General features: G+C 46.5%; 1 long non-coding RNA gene across 1 annotated transcript in view; it reads right to left on the bottom strand.

Moving 5' to 3' along the window:
• Positions 1-661: 661 nt before the first annotated feature.
• Positions 662-25,494, bottom strand: part of LOC144141940 (uncharacterized) — a 178,460-nt gene continuing 153,627 nt past the window's right edge. Inside the window, exons 7-8 of the long non-coding RNA XR_013316763.1 lie at positions 4,638-4,786; positions 662-953 (exon numbers count right to left, since the gene is read on the bottom strand). This is a non-coding gene — a long non-coding RNA (uncharacterized LOC144141940). The remainder of the gene's footprint in view (positions 954-4,637; positions 4,787-25,494) is intronic.

Below are 25,494 nucleotides of genomic sequence, written 5' to 3' on the forward strand. Positions count from 1 at the left end.
ACTTGCATCCAATAATCCGTTCAATTTTTTTCCTCTAGTTTTAGGCAAGGGTTGTTGGCTCCTCCCTTCATGAGAAAATGGAGTTTTCCCAAACAGCAATAAATGTGCACAATGCATAGTTCTGACAAATGAACATGCATCAAATAGCAAAGCGACAACGCTGTTACAAGGTTTCAAGGCAATTTCAGATTAAGACTGCTAAAATATTCACTGTTTAAATATAAATGACGTGTTAACATAATTACGACTAGCAATATTTAAATTGAAGCTATCTGTTTGCAGAATGAACGAGCACGCCAACGTTTTCATGCCTGTATGCATTGATGAAGCACTCGAACTGCTTTTGTTACGTGTTTGTAGACATTGATCACAAGTACAGCTATGCATAGTGGCAAAAAAGTAATTAAAATTTAGGCAATGCTGACGTCTCGTTGGGCAAAATGTGTCTCGTTTACCTACGGGAGCACCAGGTTAGCAGATGTCATTTACAATCTCTGTATACCCTCTGTCTTTCCGTCATTATCTCCTCAATTCGCCTTGAATCTGGCTTTTTTTCTCTTCGTACTTACCAGTATCTCCAACTGAAATACTGTTTCAAAAGAATTACATTACAGCAAATGAATATTTTAGAGGAAGCAGTAAGAAAATTGAATTCGTATAGCAAGGTCTTATTTATTGTGGAAACCGTAGAATTAGCCAATTAAAATCAAGCAAATAGCTGTTTTATTTATTACGAAGAACTTTTTCAAATCGCGACGTCATCACCGCTCGTAACGCAATTCCGTCCAATGTTCCGGGTAGTTTAAAACATATGTTATCCAATCTATGAAGTCAGAGACGCGTGTGTACACAATGGGGTCACCGTCTTCATCGCAATACTGACCGGTTGACGTAATGCCAACCTGGAACCAACGCCGGCCCTTTTGCAGAGTCAAAGGTCCCCCGGAGGCGGCCTGTAGACATAGCGAAAAAAATCAATTAACAAAAACGGTGATCGTGCTGCGTTGGCTGTGTATCAGCGCAATGAATAAAGAGCATTTTGCCGACGATCATTCCTCGCTCGCAAAAAGATGCAGAAATAAAAAGCTTATAGTCCAAAGGAATATTGTTTGTGTCTGGGGCTACGCTTGGGAGGAGCGCTGTCAGCCTTTTCTGAGAAGGCGCCAATGTCGCGAGATAGATAGAAAACCCTTCAATCGCTCTACAACTAGAATAATTTGCAAGCTAAGCGTGAGATGATTCCAGCAAGCTTAGCGCCACTAAGTGATTCCAGCCTGACATCGGAGGACGAGGCCCTTTTTTGCCTTAGACTCCTTTTGTAACACCAAGCAACTTTCCGCCACTAGAAACACTGCAGCAGTAATACTGCGCATCGCAGGCAAGTCCCTGAAGACACGGTTGCCGTAATGTGGCACCTAAAACAACTTCCATATCCCTATTTCCGTGGCTGACTGTTTTGATTTCACTGTACTCAGTTTCTGTTGCACCATTGTTCATTAGTTGCCATCGAGAAATTGACATATGGAGCTACACAGCGAAGTAAGCATTGCCTGGAGAACGCTTACGAGATAGTGGTGTGTCCGTAATGTGCGTTCTCTCTAATTAAGTCAAGCTTTTACGAAAAAGAAGCTTGGAATTGCAGCTTCTACGGGTAGTGATTTATTTATTTTGCCTACAGCTGGAAGCTTTTCGTTAAGGAGCTTTCCGACCAGGTGAGCTCAAATAAATGACGCCTATGTTATCTGAGTATACAAAACACAATAAATTGTGAATGTGTTGTTGGGTAGCTATTCTATCCATCGTAATTGGCAGGACAAAAATGGCCACACACGTGAGGACAAATCATTTGCTGAATAAAAGGTTTGAGGGGTGGTGTTGTACAATACAGAGGTGAATATTGCTTAGAAGAACTACCCCTTTTAGGGAACCAATTAATTTATGTCAGCGCTAAAACAACAAACCAGAGAAGAGGTGCACAACAGACTGAAGAATCCTGTTGGAGGATGACACAACTGACCCCTGGATTTTAAAGGTGAAATCCTAAGGTAATCATTAAATTCAAGAAAATATTACAAAATATCGTCTTCTGTGCAAGCGTAGATCATCTCAGAATGGCATCTTTTTATCAGGATTGTCTGTATGGAAGTATTAGTTCTCACACACACAGAATCTACTGCATTATATTTCCTTTTATGAGCGTTACCAACTGGTTGCTTTAAAAACCTCGCGGCGCCTCCTAAACCAAAATGGCTACTGAATTTGACGAGAACGGCTGTGCAGATGCCAGAGGAGTACGTTTGCAGACATCACTTTACGCCTGAGTCTCGTGATTTTAAACGCTTACGTTGTAAATGAAGTGAAACTCGACCACGGTATTCCGCAGTGCTGGCTAAAGGCATGTTTTTTTTCCTGATAACAAGTTCAATCCTCAACAGAATTTTGTATGGCACCCCTTTCGAGCAGGGTTTAGGAAAAAGCTGGTTTTTCTACCATCAGAATGGCATTCTCCCCTGTATTGCCGCCGTTGCCAACAGAACGTAACCTAGTTCTTCCACCGGGTAATGTGGGTGCGTTCTCATTTTGTGCTCCAAAGACAAAAATTCTTCCGCCAAATCTCTCAAGAGATGGACCATCCACACACTCTAAATAACTACAAGGGTTTCCTGAAAGCACCAGGAAAGTGTTGTCTATGCATTGTCCTTTAAATGAAGGGGCTGTGCGGGGCTGACTGCGCATACAGAGAGGAGCCCTACCACAGTATTTATGACGAAAAGAGAGGATGCCTCCGTTAAAACATTATTCCTTAATTATACTTTCCCGAGCACTGCCTGTGGGATTTCGTTCCCGAAATTAGGGCTTGAACCTACAAACCTTACAAACAAGGCCGGAAGAAAACACGGGGAGACAGTCCTTCCACTAAAATAAAAAAGGGTGTGCTTGTCGATGGCTTGTAACAAGCACCAGCTTAACGTGGCAGGAGTGTTTATGACAGCTGGAAATTAAGATGCTTTGCTTTTTGTCACTGCGTATTTTTCTCCAAAACACTAAGCAGAGGCACCGCTTTCCCTTTTCTTTCTGGTGCTACGCGGACACACAGGCCTTGTACCCCGCGCTACTTTAGAATAACAGGTGTAGCTTGAATGCGAACTGATGTTCATACCAGTGCTTCAAAACCGAAAAACTTTACCGATTATCTCGCTGTAAGTCATATCACCTGCTCTGGTTAAAGTATTTCTTAGCTTTACAAATGTACCCTGATCCAACCCCAGTCTATCATCGTGACAGGAGACGGTGGAAACCCCCAGCACCGTTCAGGAGCTGCTGCTATCATCAAAGCAATGCAATCGCTTATGGCAAGTTTGCGGTGTGGATATTGATGCCCTTCAAATATTACCTAATCTCTTCCTAATTAACCTCGTTTACATCTCGGCATAACCAGCCTGTCAAAAAGAAATGGCCGTGCGAAATGCGATGTTCAACAAAGTTATTGTTTCTGTGGACTGGAAAATGCAGACAGCCGCGAAACATAGAGACGAAAATTATGCTCAAGGTGCGTTAGACCTTTTCAGGGACAATTCAATATTTCAGAAGCTTAGCATTTGCTTATTCTTGTACTGTGAAACTTTGGGTGATCTCGACGAGCTATCTTGGTTCTTTAGCCATTGCTTCGCGTTCCTGTATTCGAACCCGAGTTAACGTTTCTACTCGAGAGGGATAACGTACCTTTCAACGCATGCGTTCAAATTCCGGCCTGCTATTGCAGAGAAACAGACCCGTAGGTTATCTTTCATAAAAACCATTTCTTTCGATGAAATCGGCCCTGAAAGGTTTTTTGAGCACACTAGTGAAATCGTTCGGTTGGGTGGTCAACGACAAAATCAGGAAGAATCGCGGCATGGACGAAAATGTGGTGTTTTTATTTGCAATGACTCCACTTATACTCGCCCCCGTAAGACGATTCTTGAAGGAGGTGATTACTAGGGCACTGACAAAATGTGAACACCCGCTGATTGGCCTAACCACTTTCAGTGCCGTTTTAACAAACGGTAACTTTCAATGAAATCTGTATTACCTGGTATCTCTTTGCAGTCCTTTACTGTATAACTTTTAATTTAAATTACACCATGGGTCGGCATTTTACGCAATATACACTTAATTTTAGATTGTATAACTGAAAAGATAAATACTTGTTTTGTTTCCGTATATTTTTTCAAAATATATTAGACATTTATGTCTAGATACTTCTTTTCGATACGTTTGCGATTATATGGCGCTTAAATGCAAAGGTGACCTCTCAATATATTTGGAAATGCTGCATTGTAACAACCGTAATTACGGATGAAAGGCGCAGAAAAGAAGAGGCAACCGTGTAAGCCGGCAAACATTAGAGTTCCAACTTGTCATCTTGGGTCTTGAATACGCTAGGTTTAAGTTTAAGGCAACTAAGTTTTTCTTAGCGAACGGTGAGTTCTGAAAATAAATGGGGTAGTACAAGCCCTTTTGACAGAAACAATACACTTGAGGCTCACGTTCTTGCTTATTTATAGGCTGCATGTTGTGAAGATTTGATGTACATGTACACAATGTGAACAGGGCTTACGTGAATAACAACATGAAAGCAAAATAGGAAATCTCACCTTGCAAACGTCTTTTCCACGTGCCAGGGTGCAAACGAGCATATACGGAACGAGCTTTTTTAGATCGTCATTATGTAATCTTGCGGAACATTCACGTGAGGATAGAGCTCGCAGAAAAACATAGTTTAGTTGATATGGCGGATCCCCTTCTGCAAAAAGAAGAGACGCTAAGATGAAATATTCCCTTATCGCTACAAAATTACAGCCCAAATGACCGGTGCGCCGCAAATTATTGAAACAAAAATACCCCATGGACTCCATACAAACGATTATCAATCAGAGCTGTGGTGTGCGGGTCCCAGTTCACTACAGCCGCATATCCCTACGTTCTTGTTTGAGCTGTGCTTCGCGTGGTAGCTCGCTGGGCAAGCGCTCTGCATGCACTTACCAGCATCGCCAGATGCGCAAGTGTATCGACGTAATCTCTAAAACCAGCCGGTGTCACCTAACGTAGTTCTAAAACCTGTCATATCGTTTGCGCATGCTGTAATGGTCTCGCCAGACGAGCTTTCTGCCTAATATAACCACTGTTGAAGCGTTCTTTCGGGCTATTTGTCTGACGTACTGGAAAAACGTGTTTTCTTCAAGGACGGGACACCCGTCGTCCCGTCCTTGAAGCGCAAATTTTTTTTAAGGAAATCACCGATTTTGTGTCTATCCTTAAAATGTTTCACATCGAAATTTGTGCAGTGGACGAAGCAAGCAGAAAAAAAGAGGCGAACCATAATCTTGCCCCTGAAACATAAAATGTAAACTTAACTGTACACTAGGTCCCGCAGTGGGCTTTTATCCTGAAATCCTGGTGATGGCCCTCTAACACTCATAACTGCTACTCCTTGCTTGTGTATCTTCCTGGGAATTTGTTTACTGGCATATTGCTTTTTTGTAATTAAACGGGCCTTTCTATTGCTACATAATGCTCGTAGATTTTTGCGGTCTTTATTATTTTTTTGGTGCACATTGCGTCTATACAAAGGGTAGGGAGACACGCCTCAATTTCAGCAGAATAAAAATTCCCAAACGTTGTCGTGCCTCACTTTCTAGTCATATTTATTCAATTTGAAGTGTCAGGTAGAGAAAATATTGTAAATTTGGGTTGTACAGCTCTTCTCCTATAGCATTCCCACCCGGTAGAGCCAGGCTAAAATCCCCTGTGACGAAAAAAGTATTTAAACAGCGAAGCTGTTGTGGGTTGATTGTTTTAGTCCGTATGAGCTAGGTTGTGGGTCTCGCAGAAGAGTAAGCAAGTTCGCCAGCCGCTCGCTGAGGCTATAAGCAGGTTTGGAAGTAACTCTGCCGGCTCTTTTAGGACTTTGCGAAAGAGGCAGCGTAGATATCGAAGTGTCACAGAGCCCTGGACGTTTAGGTACGGACCTGCTTCGGGGACCATACAATTTGCTTGGTAATGACGTTTCCGTTTTGTGCCGAGCCGCCGTTTTTTCAAGCCGCCACAAAAGAAACACACAACCATGTTCATCAGATATTACAATTGGTGAAACTAAGTCTCCTTTTTAAAGCAAAACGTTCTTAGTAGAACAAATGTATTAGCCTACAAAAATATAATGCGTATTCTAATGAACCGGTTGGTCTAGCAAAAAGCTCTGTTTAGCTTTCCGGAAAACCCGTATTTGCATAAAACGGGGCGACGGTTGTGTAAAAAGTGTTACTTAAAAATTGCGAAAACATAAGGGTTCTCAATAGAAATATACACGCATCGGTCATGCAAAAGAAGCGCTATATTATACCTTTGTATCAAGAACCATGTATCGGTATTGATTTCTATCGGTAGTTGCTATGTTTACTTAGTAGGAAAAAATTGTCGTAGGGGTTTCTTGTTTGTGTGCAATTCAAGCCTGTGAAGATTACGATCGATTAAACGCACCTATCATAAGTTGAGCGTTGGTTTCTCTCGTAAGTGAACTTTTTCCCGGAAGCGTTGAGAAACTTTCTAGCACCGTTTTCTGCCGCTGCAGAAAGCAGAAAATCGACGGTTTTTTTTTTCTTCGGGAAACTGATGATTTTGACCGCAATAAAGGAGGCGCCAGAACCTAATAACACATCAAACAATGAAGAATACACGTTTTTCTCGCACACGACCTACCGATGTGGTCACGAAGGAAGGCGAAAGTGGCCGCGGGTGACGGTCATAGTTCTACAACAAAATGCAAACTGCCCTGTAACCCGCGAATTTCCACAGCCTGACTTATGGGACTAAGCATTGCTGGTAGAAGATGCCGACAATTTACCGTTATTCTTTTACGTCCTCCTAAGCTTGCTACAATGCTGTGAAGTTTACTCAGCAAAAAATGGCATAAGTACGAATAACACTTTAAAAATACCTGGCACGGTCGCACCACAGCGATGACGGTCGCTTGCCAGTTCACTCTCATTGGACAGGTTTGCTTCGGCAGCTTCAACACACCGAGAGCGTGCACGCGCGATCCCCTGCGCTTACCCAACGGCTGCATCGGTTCGAGACTGCCACCTTCGTCGCCCCGGACCGGTTCAGGGGATCCCCTTTGGAAGCCTAGCCATGTCACACGACATCGACAGCGCCGCTCTCCTACGAGAGTACAAAAGACCTTCCGCCCCTCCCCGAGACCACCGGGCACGGTCGCACCGCAGCGATGATGGTCGCTTACCAGTTCATTCTAATTGCACAGGTAAAACGGCGTTACGGCCTGTGCTACCGATCTAGTGACCCATTTCTGTTGGTGCTGCCGTGACCACGGATTTTCTCGTGTGCGGGTGTTTGCATGTTAATCAGAAAGCTGCTCTTATTATGCGGGGACGTCGAGACCAACCCAGGCCATGAAATGAAACAAATCCTTGATCAACTTAAGGCCATAGCACAATATATTAACCACATAAAAGAAACAAGACTAGCAGACATCGACAGAAAACTGGACGCGATTGCCAATCTCGAGCAAAAGCTCGAGCGATGTGTGCATGCAATCGCGGCGACAAACAATGTCATAAAGAGACTGGAAAAACGCGTGGATGACATTAAAAATCGTAGCCGAAGGTAAAACCTGATTGTGTACGGCTTAACAGAAAGAGAGGGAGAGACCAGAAAAGATCTCGAGTCAGCCGTTAACGACAACATAAAAAAAGGTAAACTCGAACTGGAACCGGTCACCATCGAGTGCATCCACCGTATAGGACAATCGGGGACAGAGAAAACACGACCGGTAATCCTGAAACTTTTGGATTCAAGTAAGAAAAGGCCCATACTGAGAAGCTGCGAAAAATTTAGGGGAACAAACATTTCAATCGGGGAAGACTTCAGCCAAAGAATCCGAGATGTTAGGAAGTTATGGGACAGTGCTTAACTAAAGCGAGAAAACCAGGACAATGTCTCTTTCCTTCGATAGGCTGTTCATCAATGACTGCGCGTTCATTTCGGACGAAGATGAGAACGAAAGAGTGTCCTTGCAAAAAAAGTCGATGTCAGAAAGAGGCCGTCCAAAAACCCGCAGCCGAACAAAAGAAACGCACTAACAATACTAAACGTGAATGCCCGAAGCTTACTCAACAAATCAGAATATTTTGAAAACCTGCTTCTTGAGCATGATCTCGAAACGTCGGCTTCACCGAAACATGGCTCACCTTCGATATTTTCAAGCACGAATTTGCGCCGCCCAATTATTCTTTTATCCGCAAAGACAGACCCAGCCGGGCCGGGAGCGTAGCCCTGCTGATTAAAAACACAATACCATTCACTCCTCTTCCTGCCATCGCAGACACCAATGCCGTGTTCACCCGAATTATTTGCAACAACTTCCGCATATTTACCGGCTGCTTTTACAGAAGCCCTCAGTCTGGACCGAACCCATATTAGCACTGCAGAGCTATATGCAAAACTACGCCCAGAACTCACGACTTGTTCTGCTCGGCGACTTCAACCTCCCGGATTTTGATTGGTTGTCCATGCGTTACACATGCCCTGGTTGAAGCGCAGTGACAGACCTAATGTTAAACTTTAATCTTCATCAAGTGGTACGTCATCCCCCACGTACTCCGGGTACCATGCACAGCATTCTCGACCTAATACTTTTAAGCGATCTGTTTCCTCTGCGGGAAAGTCAAAAAGTCGTAATCGATAGCTTCTCCAACCATGACATACCCAAATGTAGCTTACCACTTGGCACTGCTGTTCAAAAAATACATACTCAACGAAAAGTCGTCAAAATCAATAGGGCGGATGATGCCAGCTTGACAACCTACATGGCCCACGAATTCCAAAGCTTCTCTCAAATGGCTTCCGAACCATTAATTAATGTAAACGATCTTTGGTTTCGGTTTAAATCCATCCTTGTCAACAGCATAGAAAATTACATTGCCCTGAAAACTCGAAAAACACGAAAACACAACTCGTGAATTACCCGCGATACAATTCACGCTAAGCGTAAAGTAAAAAGACTACGGCGTACCCTCAAAACAAAGGGTGGCAGCCCTTTGGTAACTAGTAGAATAAAAAGTGCCTCAAAAGACTTCAAAGCACAAGTGACTAACGCAAAACCACACTACTTTAACAAAACACTGCAACAATATATTACAAACAACCCGCAGAGGTTTTGGAACTATTTCCGCACAACCCCAACCACAGCTCCAGTGTTACCGTCGGAAGAAAAAACAGCAAAGGCTAACCAGTTCAACGACTAATTTCACTCCGTGTTTATATCCGATAACGGCGCGCTCCCGACACTAAGTTCTACCGCTGATCAACCTATCGATCCCCTAAACATAGCGGACGCCGGTATTTTTATTCTTCTACTCAACTTGACCACAAAAAATCAAATGGCGCCGTCGATATCCCTAACGAATTTCTGAAACGATACGCTGAGTTGTGTAGCCATTACCTTGGAATTGGGTTCAGAAAATCTCTTGAGACTGCGTAGTTACCAAATGACTGGAAAATAGCCATAGTTGTACCAATTCACCAATCCGGCGATGACACACCGTGTAATTACCGACCAATTTCCCTCATTAGCACATGTTGCAAAATTATAGAACACATCATACTGAAACACCTAATCACCTTTCTAAAAAACAATAACATTCTTACGCCTCCCCAGCACGGCTTCCGAAGGAGCCTATCAACTATCACCCAGTTAGCCGAGGTAGTACATGATCTTGCGCTAACGGTCAACAACAAGCGGTCACCCAGACATATTTCTTTTAGACTTCACAAAAGCATTCGACTGTGTATCCCGCGCCAAGTTAATCTCAAAACTGAGGGCCATTATCGGGAAGGAGCTATTACAGCATGGACCACAAGCTTTTTGTCCCAGCGATTGCAATACACTGTTTGCGACCAAGCACCATCCGATACAGTTACCGTCACCTGAGGCGTTCCCCACGGATCAGTGTTAGGACCTCTGTTATTCCTTATTTTCATTAACGACATCACCTGCAACGTAGACTGTCACATTAAAAGCTTTGCAGACGACTGCATCATATACAAAAAAATTAATGGCCCGAAAGACAGGTGCACTCTGAATAGCTCACTTCAAAAAATTTCCGAATGGTGTAACATGTGGAAAATGTCCCTCAACAAAAAACAATCAGTGTTTATGACCATTACCGCGAAAAAGAATCCCTCTAACTTCTCCTGCGTTCTTGAAGGAACCGTCCTTACCAAAGTCAACCAGCACAAATATTTAGGTGTCACTCTAACATCAACCCTTCAGTGGGATTCACACATCGACATCACCACTTGAACTGCTCTGCGCAAGTTATTTTTTCTTAGACGCCGCTTGCGACTCGCGCCATGGCGTACCAAGCTGCTGGCCTACACAACGTTCGTACGCCCAATTCTCGAGTATGCCAACGTTGTTTGGTTTCCGCGCACAATTTCCAACAGAAATAAAATAGAAAGGGTACAAAGAAAAGCCATCAGGTTCATCTACAACAGCCACGTCCGTAACGACTCGCCCACAAGCTTGCTACTTCTTGCGGGTCTTTCAACACTATCGGACAGAGCAAAAGTCGCGCGCTTGAAATTCGTACACCAGGTACTTCGCCATCGGCTGAAAATAGATGCTTCCAAATATATATCACTCTCGAATTCACGCCTCTCACGCCCCAAACACTCGTACACACTAAAAGAGTACTCTTTCTATAATTATTCATTTCAATACTCGCTTTTTCCGCTTGCAGTGAAAGAGTGGAATGAACTGGACCCAACTATATCAAATAAGGTATGCTTTTCAACTTTCTGCAAATTACTGGATAACGACTCAACCGATCACAATGGCGAACTTTAAACATGTTTAGACCACTTTATATCTGTAATCATTTCTATAGCCACCTGCTTTAAGTACAAAGTGCCTTCCTTGCAAAGTGACATTCCTGTCAATGCCACTTTTGTTTGGTTTTGTTTTCTTTTTGTCAAGCAGCACTTCTGTTGTCCACGCAATGAACACACCTTGCGGTTTTCTCTACATGTCCTTTGGATATGGTTACACAACAGCACAACCTATAGAGCAGGGAATAGAAACACGACGTTTCGAGGCCAGCACGGCCTCGACGCTTCGTGGATGTCGGCGCCCCCACTCTAGCGCCGTATTGAATTTTTGTAGCCGGACCACTGTAGCCGGACCGTGCGTCGGGATAAAGAAAGCGGAGAGGAGCGGCTTGCGAAGTGTGAGACAGCGGAGCCTGGCCATTTTGATGTGCTAGCTCGTGGCTACACCACCGTGCGATACAAGTGTATCATCATCATCATCATCGTCATCACCAGCCTATCTACGCCCACTACAGGACAAATGCCTCTCCCATTATTCTCCAATTACCTCGGTCCTGTGCCAACTGTGACCAATTTATCCCCGCAAACTTCTTGATCTCATCTGCCCATCTAACTTTCTGCCGCCCCCTGCAACGCTTACCTTCTCTAGGGATCCACTCTGTTACCCTTAATGACCTCTGGTTATCTTGCCTTCGCATTACATGCCCTGCCCACGTCCATTTTTTCTTCTCAATTTCTACTAATATGTCTTTAACACCAGTTTGCTCCCTGACCCACTCCGCTCTCTTCTTGTCTCTTAATGTTACACCTATCATTTTCCGCTCCATTGCCCGTTGAGTCATTCTCAATTTAAGTTGAACCCTCTTAGTGAGCCTCCAAGTTTCTGCCCCGTAGGTGAGTACCGGTAAGATGCAGCTGTCATACACTTTCTTCTTCAGCGACAATGGTAGGCTGCTATTCATTATCTGAGAATGCCTGCCATATGCACCCCACCCCATTCTGATCCTTCTAATTATCTCTGCCTCATGGTTGGGATCTGGGGTCACAACTTGGCCTAAGTAGACATATTCGCTTACCACTTCCACTGCCTCGCCACCTATCTCAAACTGCTGTGCTCTCCCGAGGTTATTGATCATTACTTTAGTTTTCTGCATATTAATTTTCAGGCCTACGGTTCTACTCTGTTCACCCAAAGCGGAAAGCATGCTTTGCAATCCGTCCCCCGAGTTACTTAGCAAGGCAACGTCATCAGCAAATCTGAGGTTACTGAGGTATTCTCCATTAACCCTTACTCCCACCTGTTCCCAATCCAACGTTCTGAATACTTCTTGTAAGCATGCTGTGAATAACATTGGAGAGATTGTGTCTCCTTTCTGACACCCTTCCTTATAAGTATTTTACTGCTCTCTCTATGGAGGATGATGGTAGCTGTAGACCCATTGTAGATATCCTCTAGTATATACAAGTGTATATACCGTAACAATTGCGCAGGTGAGGTTAGCGATTCCTATTTCGTCATCATCACCAGCCTATCTACACCCACTGAAGGACAAAAGCATTTCCCATTAATGTCCAATTACCCGGGTCCTGCGCTAACTGCGAACGATTTATCCCCAGCAAACATCTTGATCTCACCTGCCCATCTGCCTTTCTGCGTCCCCTGCCGCGCTTGCCTTCTTTCCGGATCCACTATATTACCCTTAATAACCATGGTTATTTTTTCTTCGCATGAAATGCCCTGCCCAGGTCAATTTCTTCATCTTAGTTTCAACTAATATGTCCTTACATGCGTTTATTCCCTGACCCACTCCACTTTCTTTATGTCCCTAAAGTTACACCTATCATCTGCGGTTCCATTGCGCGCTGAATCGTACTCAATTTAAGTTGAACCCTCTTTATGAGCCTCCAAGTTTCTGCCTCGTCGGTAAGTACGAGTTAGATGCAGCGGTCATGCACTTTCTTCTTCAGGGACAATGGTAGGCTGCCATTCATTTTCTGGGAATGCCTGCCAAATGCACTCCACCGAATTCTTATCCCTCAAAATATCTCTTCCTCTTGGTAAGGTTCTGGGGACACAAATTTTCCTGAGTAAATATATTCGCTCACCACTTCCACGGCCTTGCCACCTATCTCAAACCGCTGTGTTCTCCCGAGGGTATTGATCATTACTTAGGTTTTTTGCATATTAGTTTTCAGGCCACAGTTACACTCTGATTGTCCAGTGCGGTAAATATGCTTTGTAATTCGGCCCCTAGACAACGTGATAAGCAAATCTGAGGTTACTGAGGTGCTTTCTATTACCCCTAACTCCCACATGTTCCCTATCTAATGTTCTGAAGACTTCTTGTAAACATGCTGTGAATAACTTTGGAGAGATCGTGTCTTCTTTCCCGACGCCCATTATAGGTATTTTATTTCTCTCTTTATGAAAGATGATTGTAGCTGTGGCCCCACTATAAATATGCTCTAGAATTCTTACATAATGCTCGTCTACTCCCTGGTTCCGTAATGCCTAAATGAGTGTTGAGGTTTCGACACAGTTAAATGCTTTCTCATAGTCTATGAAGGATATATATATGGTTTCAGTATACTGCGCGCATTTCTCTATCTTCTGATTGATAGTGTGATTACGGTTCATTGTCGCATAGCCTTAACGAAACCCTGCTTGGTCTTTAGGTTGACTGAAATACGAGGTGGCAGAAATTCTGTTAGCGATTACCTTGGTAAGTACCTTGTAGAATACTGACCGTCACCTGATCGGCCTGTAATTTTTCAACTCCTTCATGTCACTTTTTTATGGATTAGTATGATGTTCTCGTTCTCTCCAAGATTCCGGTACGCTCGCAGATTCTTTTTCATACATATTTAAACCAGGTTGTTTATCAGTTTGAGAACTACGAGAATGCTGAGAAAACTTCCATATTCGCTTTTTATCAGGACCACTTGCTCCTTCCGCCTTTTTTAATGCCTCTTAAAATACAACCGAATCGGTATAGATCAATTCAGAAAACCGATCGCATTCGTGGCAAGCACTTCGCGAACGGTAGCGGCCAGATGTTTGTATGTGGTCTCTACATTTTTCCCGCTCTTCAGACAAATCCTTAACATACATTTGCTGTATGACCACGTAATTTCGCAGTGAAAGGGTTAATCAGGAGGTGCTGTCGAAAATAAAAGTTAATCAAACAGTGCAAAAGAAGCGCGCAATGGATGCGAAGACACCCCAAGACAGCACCAAAGTAACCGTTACTAAAGCAGACGACAAAGCCGTAACGCCGACGCACCCTCCGGCGAGCGGGGACCTTCGCGTGGGGATCACTGGGTAAATTCCCTACGCCATCTACAATGTGCTTCATGCGTATAACCCTCCGTTCCTGCCGTACCTCCCCGCCCCCCCGCGGCCACCTCCGCTGCTTTGGGGGTTTTTTGTCCCGCACGCTGCGAAAGAACCGTTGGCTGCTACAGGTAAAAGGCTTTGCATCAAAATCAGAAAATATATTGCATGCGTGTGTTGCACGAGTGTAAAATGTATTGCATGCGTGTAAAGCACCCATAAACCTAACGCGTAATTTCAGACAACTAATGCTTGTAGCAGTTGGTGCGCTTACATAGTTTGTACCAAAGTAGTGACAAAGTAGTGAAATTAAACGAAAGGTCAGAACACACTGCAGCAAAAATGCTGCTTGAAAGAATTCACGCTAAAAGAAACAAAATGGGCCAAAACAATAATTTTGTGATGATGATGATGTTTGGATTTTAATGGCGCAAGGCCAACTAAGGGCAAAGAGCGCCCAACAAAAATGATTACATGAGAGCGACATGAGAGTAAAAGTAAAGTGTTTCAGTAAAATTAAACAAAGTAAAACAACGTAATGAAGATAGCTGGTGTAAGGGGCCAGGTTGTCAAGATGAATGATAAGAAATGAGATGCAAAAATTTTACATCCGTAAGAAACTCAAATACACGTTTAAGTGAAAACATGGCCTCGTCTCCTAAGAAATATGACTGGTGTTGGGGAATAAGGCGTGTGTATAGTTGTGGGAAGTGTTTGCGTCATGTTATGTCAAGTGCCTTGCATTGAATGAGTATGTGGATTACAAATAGTCCCTCTCCACACCAGCTCCACATGGGTCTTGGGGATCCAGTGAGCCAGTGGGAGTGTGTTACATGTCTGTAGCCTATCCGTAACCTTGCCAAGGAAACTTCTGCATGTCTGTTATGTGGATGGGTTGTCTATCATCCTAAGTGTGGTTTTCAAGTTTCAAGTCATTGGAGGGTACTGTTGTTATGTGCACCATGTTTGTTAGTGCCGTAGCGTCCATTTCATCTGCTCTCTCATTTCCCGCGATCCCCGAGTGGCCCGGGACCCAACAGACCGTCACCTCAAGGTCTGCATCATATACCAACGTAATTGTTCTAAGAACAATATTGATGATGTAATTTTTGGACTTCTTTCGGAATGATAATCCCCGTACAACGCTTAGTGAATCAGTGTAAATGACAGAATTTGGAATGTGACATTTGACAACGTGATTCAGAGCAAGAAGGATTCGATACTATTCAGCCGTGAAAACGGTCATACAATTGTCACTATTTCTTTTTCAAAGCACTTTAGCAACTCAGATGAACTTATCGATATTTTTTTCGATCCGAAGCATTACAAATGGCCCTCCTGACCTTGTTGACGTTTTGAAGACTGGTTACTAATCCTGTTCCTGAAGTATCAACACAGTATTTCTAATTTATTCACAACTGCTGGTCACCGTGGCAGGATGTAGGCGCGTAGCCCTGTACCACCTTGAGTTTGTATGTCTTATATGGCTTAGTTACAAGACCGGATACCCTTTCGTAAATGCTATAGTATTCGTCTACATTGGCAGCTATGCTTTCATTGACTAGAAATTCTAATTCCAGTTCTCTTCTGTCCACTAGACCACAGTAACATAGGACGTGTCCATTTTTTAGCACCGTAAAGGCTTCCCCTGTCGTACTAACGTCACTAAGACCTATTATATGCCATCATTTTCCTCTCATTCTTCGATCAACCCCTCTAGACCCGCTTCGCTAAAGTTCTCGACCAACAGACTCTGGACATACAGAGTAGAACCGTGGGACAGAGAACTGCATGTAGAAAACTGAAGCACTCATAAGCAACCCCGCGAAAGCATTGCGGTTTAAGATAGGTTGCGAGGCACTGGATGTAGTAAGAAAATATATCTACGTAGCCCAAATTGTGACCCTGGATCCGACCCATGATGCCGAGATATTTAGAACGATAAGAATGGGGTGGAGTGCATTCGGCAGGCATTCTCAGATAATGAAAGGCAGCCTACCTTATTCAATGATGAAGAAAGTGTGTGACAGCGGCATCTTACCCGAACTCACCAACGGGGCAGAAACTTGGACGCTTACTAAGATGGTTCAACTTAAATTGGGGATGACGCAGCGAGCAATGCATAGGAAGTTGATAGGTGTGACGAATGGATTGGAAGAGAGCGGAGTGGGTCTGGGAACAAACACGTGTTGAGGGCATATTAGTGGAAATTAGGAAGAGGAAATGTACCTGGACAGGGCATGTAATGCGAAAGAAAGATAACCGTTGGTCATTAAGGGTAACAGAGTGGATTTCTAGAGAAGGCAAGCGTAGCAGGGGACGGATGAAAGCTAGATATGCAGATAAGCTCAAAACGTTTGTAGGAATAAATTCGTAGCAGTTTGCATGGTACCGCGATAATTGGAGACTTCTGGGACAGGCCTTTGCCCTGCAGTGGTCGCAGATCGGCTGGTGGTGAGGATGATGACGATTCACAACTGGCTGTTTTTCTTGATTCCCTGAACGAGAAAACATTCAGCATCGTTGTTGTGTCGCCATTTCTTAGCGAGAGAGGAATAACAAACGACATGGGCCATACGCGAGCTACTGGTATAAAAGTTTCAAAGCTTCGGGCCGATCTATGCCCTCTCACTACCAGTCCTGCCATACCCAGAATCACCAGAGGAAATCTCTCGGCGGCACCAACGCTGCACCAGCCGGAGCAGCAGCCCCACCATTTCCCCGAATCAATCTCCTGGAACCACGTGAGATGAGACGACACGCTGCCATAGCCGGCTGGTTCTATGGGTAAGCCAAAGTCTGCTCGAACACCAGGGTACCGCACTTACAGCCGACAAGCCGCCCAATTGCCTATTTCAGGTCAGAGTTTGCAAGACCTAATGCCATGTCACGGCACATTGAAATGCAAGACAGTTAATGGCCATTAAAATTCAGTTTCTGAAACACTTTCTGTGCTCTTCATAGAGGTGATGCCGTGCCCGTCCATCAGCACAGGCATCAACCGGACCGACTTAGCAAGTGGATCACGCCGATTGATCATGCTTACACGGCTGGCAACATCAACGTTAACAAGTCCCCTATACAAGCGTTCACCCACTGCATATTGTCACAGATTTGGGATAGCTTCCCGAGAAACGTACACGGAATATAACCGCATATCCATGTGGCCGATCTCTCCCTATCTGGGTATGTGCTCTAGTGGAAAGACACTGGGCGATGTCCAACGGAATGAAGAGGAGGTAGACGAAGTCCGAGCTCCCGCTGGGTTTTCGCCATCAACCCGTCTTTCGCCCGGTGACTACGGTGTCCTTTGTAAATACACCTCCTTCCTGACTACCTATCTCTGCGTTTTCACGTGACATCTTTGTTAGAGGAGCTGGACTTCCGGTTTCCTGTACCTCTTGCCAGCGCGGCTTCATAACAACACGGAACTTCGGTGTGGGCGCATCGCTCGCTCCCCCGCGATGCCTACCAATGAGCCCGGATCCCCTTCACCGTTCATCGCTGTGTCCCACCCTCGGGACCCCGGCGACTTCACTAGGACGGACGGCATTTGTGTAGAAGATTGGCTCCGTAGGTTCGAACGTGTGAGTGCTCACAACAGATGGGACAACACCCTTAAGCTCGCCAACGCTGCTTTGTGTCTCAAGAAAACGGCTGAGACATGGTTTGACAATAACGAAGCACGATTAACCAGTTGGGATGTTTTCAAAAAGAGCTTCGAAAGGTGTTCGGAAACCCGTTGCTCGCCAGCTTGCGGCAAAGCAAGAGCTCTCAACACGTGCTCAAACATCTACTGAAAGTTACGTCGCCTACATATACGACGTTATGGCCCTATGCTCCAAAGTTGACGCAGGAATGTTAGAAATGGACAAGGTTGGTTATATCCTTAACGGCATCGCTGACGACGCTTTTCACCTGCTCATTTGTAAGGACTGCGCCACCGTTGATTCCATCATCAAGGAGTGCCGGCGATTTGAGCAGGCCAAGGTACGCGGTATAGCTAAGCACTTTGCCCTACTCGCGCACACTGCCTGGACGCCTTCCTTTGATGACGTCCATCTAACCACTCCTGCTCCACGCAGGCCGGACCCTGTCGCCGCGTCTGCTGATATAACCAGAATCGTGCACCGCGAAATCGAAGCTATGGTTACGACCCCCACTGCAATATGCAGATGATCACTGCCAACTCCCTACGATCGCTGCAATCCAGGCCGTCGTTCGCAATGAAACGGCAAGCATGGGCATCCATCAAGTCCGCAGTATCGGGTAACCCCATCCTTCTTTAACCCAACAGTTTTCGCCGACCGCACACATGGGCCCCCAAAAGCCTTTTGGTAACCGCCGCCGCAATCCAGCTGAATGGCGAACGCCTGACGACAGACCAATATGCTTCTACTGCTCCCGTATTGGCCACACCGCTCGTTACTGTAGGAGCCGCTGGACTCCACCCCCGCCCAATGTGTCACCTCGTTACGGCTCTCGGTCTTTCTCCTACGGCTACACTCCGGATGCGCAGCGCCGTACTTCCCCAACCTCGGATACCCAACACTTGAATTCAGAGTCTGTGCACACCCGGTTCAACCTCTCACCCTCGCCCAACGCTGCCAGTCCCGATCGCCGCAACCTCGCCGCTCGTATCCGATTCCAGACCGTGCCGCCCGATACTCTCTGGAAAACTAGGCATTGCAGCTCCCAGAGGTGATGCTGCATTTCCGACCTGGCTCGAAAATACTCTACGTCCTCGTTCTGTAAAGCACAAATTATTAGCCCTTCATGCCGATGATGTACCGGTAACTGCTTTAGTCGATAGAGGTGTGCAGTTGTCCGTCATGAGCTCGTCCCTTCGCCGCTGCCTACGGAAAATGCTCACGCCTGCCCCGTACCGTGTTTGAGAGTTGCCGATGGTGGTATGACCACCGTAGCCGGAATGTGTACTGCGCGTGTTGGACTGGCCGGCTACCAAATCCCTGTTATGTTTGTTGTCCTGGACACGTGCCCTAATGACGTTATTATCGGCCTGGACTTTCTCGCGGACCACGCAGCCTTAATCGATTGTGCCTCAGGTGTTCTTCGGCTCGAGCTACCGATCCCCCTTGCTACTGATGTCGAAACTCAGCCCCGGCTTCGTTCCACTGAGCACATTCGCCTGGCCCTAAAGGCAGTGACCTACTTTCTGCTGACCTCATCTCCGCCCGTGCCGGATGGTGATTACATCGTTTCTCCAGTTACAGCCGTGTGGCTCGACCACCTTGTGGCTCTCCCATGTTCGGTCGTAACAGTTGCCCAGAATCGGATCACACTGCCGTTACTAAATTTCGAACTTTCGACACAAGTCCTTCGTCAAGGAATAGCGCTTGCCCAGCTTTCACCATTGGATAACTGCGAGATTTCTGCCATTGCCCTCGACTCCGCCCAAGTTGACAAAAAACACCACCACAACCTGGCAAAATCAGAGGAATTAGTAGTGATTTCCCCGGACCTTCCAGCGCACCATGCTCGCGAGCTTCGCTGCCTTCTTGCCAGCCATCGTGACATTTTTGACTTCGATGGCGGCCCTTAGGTCAGACGTCCGTTGTAACGCATCACATAAACACGGGGGATGCAAGTCCGACACGTCGACGCCCATATCGCGTGTCTCCGACCGAGCAGGGTGTCATTCAGCGGGAAGTTGACGAAATGCTCAGAAGGGATGTTATTAAACCCTCCTCTAGCCCGTGGGATCACCGGGTGTTTTGGTGAAAAAGAAGGACGGCTCATGGCGCTTCTGTGTTGATTACAGGCACTTGAACAAAATTACCTAGAAAGATGTATAACGCTCCCTCGAATTGATGACGCCCTCGACTGCCTACATGGTGCCTCCTACTTTTCATCCAGCGATTTGCGGTCCGGATACTGGCAAGTAGCTGTTGACGAAAAAGACAGAGAAAAAACTGCTTTCGTAACACCTGACGGTTTGTACCAAATAAAAGTCATGCCGTTCGGCTGTGTAACGCGCCGGCAACATTCGAAAGGATGATGGACTCTCTTCTTCGCGGGTTCAAGTGGACAACTTGCCTTTGTTACCTGGACGACGTCGTTGTGTATTCACCCACATTTGAGACTCACCTGCAACGCCTCTCGGACATTCTGGGTGTTTTAGATGTGACGCTTAGAGCATCTCTTGTCGGCGGCCCTGTTCTTCCTGCGTGCGTCCGTTGTTGTCCGTGGCGTTGTCCGTTGTCCGCTGCCACTCTCCCGCTCTCCTCTCCTATAGCGAACACTCTCTCGCGAGGGGCATTGGATAGGGTTCGATTGGATTCGATTGGCTTGGCTTGGCTTGGCTTGGATTTGATTGGATTTCGATTGTATTAGATTACAGTGGATTGTGTTGCGTCATAGCCGCGGCAGACGCTCTGGCGCCGGCGCGTGCCCAGGTGAGAGCGTGTGTGGCACAGCGCGCTCTCACTCCGCTGGTGGGCGGCGCTGCGCGCGGTGCTGCGCATGTGCAGTACTCTCTCTGTCCGCGGTTTCCTCTCCTTCGGGCGCGCTGCGCATATGTAGTGCCTAGAATATAACCGGTGTGCCGCTCTCCGGTGGCCTTTCGGTCGACGATTGCTCTCTGCTTGCGCTTGAACCCCCTCAGCGTCGCATCACACCACGGTTAGCGTGAGGGGAGGTTGGCGTAATTTTTTAGCAGAGCCGGTCTGCAACGGAACTCCAAACAGTGCCATTTCGTATGCCGCCAAATCAACATTCTCGGCCACCTAGTCGACTCCACCGGTGTTGAACCCGATCCCGAGAATATACGCGCAGTTACAGACTTCCCCATTCCTCGATCAGTGAACGACGTGCGCAGCTTTATAGGTCTGTGCTCGTACTTCCGCTGTTTTGTCAAGGATTTCGCTACCATCTCTCGCCCCCTCACTGATCTTCTTAAGAAAGATGCGGCGTTCTCTTGGGGCCAAGCGCACGAGTCGGCTTTTTCCGCGCTCATCGGCCCCCTATCCGACCCGCCAGTCCTGGCGCACTTTGACAGCTCTGCTCCGACGGAAATCCGCACGGATGCCAGTGGCCATGGAATAGGAGCGGTGCTGGCACAAACACAGGCGGGCCTCGACCGGGTGATAGCTTACGCAAGCCGCCTCTTGTCTCCATCGGAGCGCAACTACTCTATCACCGAGCGCGAATGCCTTGCTCTGGTGGGGGCCGTCGGCAAATTTAGACCATATCTGTACGGCAGGCCGTTTACCGTTGTAACCGACCACCACGCCTTATGCTGGCTTTCTTCTCTGAAAGATCCCACAGGTCGGCTTGCTCGCTGGGCTCTATACCTCCAAGACTTTGATTATTCAGTTGTGTACAATTCCGGTAAACTGCACAGAGATGCCGACTGTTTATCTCGTCATCCCGTCGGCGAGCCTCCTACTGATGAGCTCGACACGGATATTTGTGTCTATTCTGTGTCGGACTTCGGGCACCATCGGGCACCACCAGCGCCGTGATATGACGTTTCGGCCTATTATCGACCGTCTCCACTCACCGCCCACGCACCCTCCTCTGAACGCGTTCGTACTGCGGGATGGTGTCCTACACCGCCGCAACTACCGGGCTGATGGACCTGACCTGCTTCTGGCGGTACCCGAGCAACTTCGCTCGGATGTCCTCCGCCAGCTCCACTACATCCCGATGGCTGGTCACCTTGGCGCTGCTTGCACTTATGACCGCGTCCGCCGGCGATTTTACTGGCCAGGGCTCTACAAGACTGTCCGTCGCTATGTCGCGGCGTGCGATCCTTGCCAACGTCGAAAATCGTCCCCATAACGTCCCGCTGGCCAGTTGCAACATTTGAATATTCCCACAGAACCATTTTATCGTGTTGGTTTAGACCTTTTAGGCCCCTTTCCGTTGTCCTCCTCCAGGAATTGTAGGATTGCGGTAGCCACAGACTATACTACCCGCTACGCTATCACCCGTGCGTTCCGAACGAGTTGTGCTACAGATGTCGCCGATTTCCTCCTGGTGGACGCCATCCTGCGTCATTGTGCTCCGCGACAGTTGCTCACGGACCGTGGCCAGTACTGCTTGTCACAGGTTGTGGAGGATCTTCTTCGCTCTTTTGAAACAAAGCACAAACTGACGACTGCATACCATCCTCAAACAAATGGCCTTACTGAGCGGCTCAACAAAACGCTCACTGACATGCTTGCAATGTATGTTTCCACAGACCATCGAGATTGGGACGTTACACTACCTTATGTCACATTTGCCTCTAATTCCTCCCGGCACGACACTGCTGGATATTCTTCTTTCTTGCTTCTTTTTGGCCGTGAGCCTACTTAACCGTTCGACACCACCCTACCGATTTCAAGTGAGCCGACCAGTGCATATGCACGTGACATCATCGCCCAAGCTGAGCTGGGGCGCCAGGTTTCCCGAGAACGACTATTGGCCTCACAAGCATCCCAGAAGTTTCAATATGACGAGTGTCACCGCCCTGCACACTTTGCTCCTGGCTCCTTGGTTCTTTTGTGGGCCGCTTCTCGCTGAGTTGGACTGTCTGAGAAGCTCATGTCCTCCTTCACTGGCCCCTACCGCATCGAGCGTGCCGTCACCCCCGTCACCTACGAAATCGTGCATGTGTTGCCTCTGACTTTGTCTGGGCACTCAGTACCTCAGCTTCTTCACGTTAGCCGCCTCAAGCCTTACCACCAACTGAGTCTTCCTGCTACTGCTCCTCCTTCATAACGGGCACCGGGACGGTGCTTCTGTGGCGGGGGAGTTGTGTCACAGACTTCGGACAGCTTCCCGAGAAATGTACAAGGAGCATACCCGCATATCCATGTGGCCGATCTCTCCCTATCTGGGTATGTGCTCTAGTGGAAAGACGCTGGGCGATGTATAACGGAATGAAGAGAAGGTAGATGAAGTCCGAGCTCCCGCTGGTTTTGCACCATCAACCCATCTTTCGGACGGTGACAACGGTGTCCTTTGTAAATACACCATCTCTCTGAATACCTATCTCTGCGTTGTCACGTGACAATATGTACAAGAGTCTTGCTAATCTCTTGCTAATCTTGCTAACCGCTCGTCGCATTAACGTAATGCAACTAGAAATAATATCTACACACCAGTGGTGAAGCACACCCACATACATTTTTTAAACCCCATCTGCACTTTCTCAAAAATGGTAACCCGCATCTGTGTTCATGACATCGAAACTTTCCACTTTAATACTCAACCCATTATTAGAGCCATACACGTCCACACCATCAACAACGAAATATGCTAATGGCTGCGCTGCGAACAATTTAACAGCCTTGTGGTGCACAGAGGTTTCTGTCTCATCAAAGCGGTTCTCCTTCTGGATAACCAACCCGCCAAAGGAAATAAAATACTTTATAGGCATCTTGGAATACTCGACGTTTTCACCACGTCAAATGACTTGATTTAGTTGTCACATTTGCCCGGTGATGAAGTTATGCATGTCTCACGTGTCTCACGTAGTGTGCTGCAGTTACCGCCAACGCAAACCTCGATATCGATAATGTGTCCTAGTAGTCAGTTGCGCTGTGATGAAGAGAAATGTCCAATTATACCAGCTCTGGGCTAACTGTGACCAATTTACGAAGCTACTCAGCCAACGTTCTGCCACCCACGCCAGGCTTCCCTTCTCTAGGGATCCACTCTGTTACCCTTATTGACAAACGGTTACCTCGGATTCGCAATACACGCCATGCCAACGGCCATTTCTTCTTAATTTCTATAAGATCTCCTTAACACGCGTTCGTTCCCAGACACACTCCTTTCTCTTCTTGTCCATTCCTATGAGACACAAGTCGTCTTGAAGAATTCTTAAAACAGCCTGACACAGCTACAATCGTCTACCTCTACGCGAAGACATCTTGCAGACGTCGACTGCTACTAGTTTTGAGAAGTGTATTTGTAAACGTGTAAACAATGTCTTGCTGAGAACAAGACAAGCATTTGCCACACCAAGATGTTTTAAAAACGTTTCTTGAGCGAAGTTTATTTGAGACATGGTAAGGAATTGTTACCTGAGCCTATTTGTTTCTTACGCGTCTTGCCACTTTGAAAACCATTCATAATAAATTTACTCGAATTGCTTTCTTTGATATTTGCGCTTAAACACGCCTGAACATGCCCCATTTCAAAACAAATTAAAGCACACGCTATACAGTTCTATATAAAAAATTGCGACGTCCAACTTGAGCAAAAAATCACCTACATTTTCTATCTAGACAATGCTTTTCAAAAACATCCAAGCCGAATTCTTTCTCCGTTGTCCATTTTACCTACCGTGGATCTTCAAATCTGTCGATTAAATAAAATCCTGCACCTATATTTCAGGTTTAGGCTGTGGTTGTTGTAAATTGTGCTGCTAAACCACATTGTTTTTAATTTGCACTATCTCTGGTCCTCCTCACAATTCATCAATTGCACCGTATGCAGTACTGTGAGGGCTGGGCGTGGTGGCTGGGGCATTCAAGTGGCATGGCAAGGCGAATAAGAGCTATTGAAAGGAAAGCGCTTATTTGAACTTTGTACAACATCACTGACCACGCTGGAGGCAGGCACAAATGAAGCACAAAAGAGCAAGCGTGTCCCACACCTCGCATGGGCTTTGAGCTGCGTATGTATAATGGCACTGAAGGTGGTTCTAGCAATCACCCAATGACTACGGCACGTGAAGCTGCTCGCACGCCGCACCAATTGGGTTGACCATGCCTCTTGGAAAGTGATATCCGCAGAATGTCTACAACGGGCACAACAGTGATACACGCGGGGGAAACACTGCCGCACGCTACATTCATGCACTAATTCATAAAGTTGGCTCCACAGTCAATAAGCACATTGTGCCCGTTTTTTCTGTGGCTTCCCTGCAGAGGTGAGTTTACACTGTCCTGCTTCCTTGCACTGCCAGATTTATGCACACTGAAGCGTGGTAAGGGCCTTGGCTTCGAAGTTTGTAAAACCGTGCCAGTTGTGTTTGCGCATGATGTTGCCGACACCGTCTCAAACAGTCTCATAGAGCTGTGTGGGACACAAAGTATGTCACAATTGCTACGCAGGAAGTCCTTGCTCACCTTTAGCCAGATGATGAATGGTCCATGCTGCCAAACGTTCAGGAATAGGCTTTTTGCAGCTGAAGTACATCGATGCAACTCACGAAAAGGTCAGCCAGGTTTGGCACAAGTTGTCTATGGTCTCTTCTGGTAACACAGATGGCTGGAGTTGGGCATTGGCTGCTGCACAGGTCGCGGCTGGTTGGC

Source organism: Haemaphysalis longicornis, unplaced genomic scaffold, assembly GCF_048455015.1.
Source record: "Haemaphysalis longicornis isolate Haplotype H1 unplaced genomic scaffold, Haemaphysalis longicornis Haplotype H1 scaffold_6, whole genome shotgun sequence".
Lineage (NCBI taxonomy): Eukaryota > Metazoa > Arthropoda > Arachnida > Ixodida > Ixodidae > Haemaphysalis > Haemaphysalis longicornis.